This window comes from Buceros rhinoceros, unplaced genomic scaffold, assembly GCF_000710305.1.
Source record: "Buceros rhinoceros silvestris isolate BGI_N320 unplaced genomic scaffold, ASM71030v1 scaffold4534, whole genome shotgun sequence".
In the NCBI taxonomy this organism is placed as follows: Eukaryota; Metazoa; Chordata; class Aves; order Bucerotiformes; family Bucerotidae; genus Buceros; species Buceros rhinoceros.
The window spans coordinates 1-359 of record NW_010407512.1 but is presented as its reverse complement, the minus strand read 5'-3'; positions in this window follow the sequence as shown (position 1 = coordinate 359).

Here is a 359-nt window from a genome sequence, read left to right as displayed (position 1 = left end):
ATCTTCCCCTCCGGCCACGAAGGGACAAGACAATAAACACAGTGAAAGCAGAGTAACTCAGAACGACGCACGCAAGGCAGGGATCGGGAATGTTCACGCTCGTTCACCCGCAGCCCCCTTCCAGCCCGCACCCTGGAAGAAGGAACCCAAGCAACCCTCGGGGACGAAAGCCGGAACTGCCAGGCCCGGCTGCCCACGCCTCAGCCGGGAAAGCACGGGGGGCACCCTGGCGGACAACGGCCGGAACTCTGTGGAGGGGAGAAAGGGCGACCCCAGCTCCAAGAAGCAGGGCAGAGCGCCGAGGCCCAGACGTGACCGCTCCCCTCCCCCACGCGGGGCAGGTGCACCACCCCTCCCCC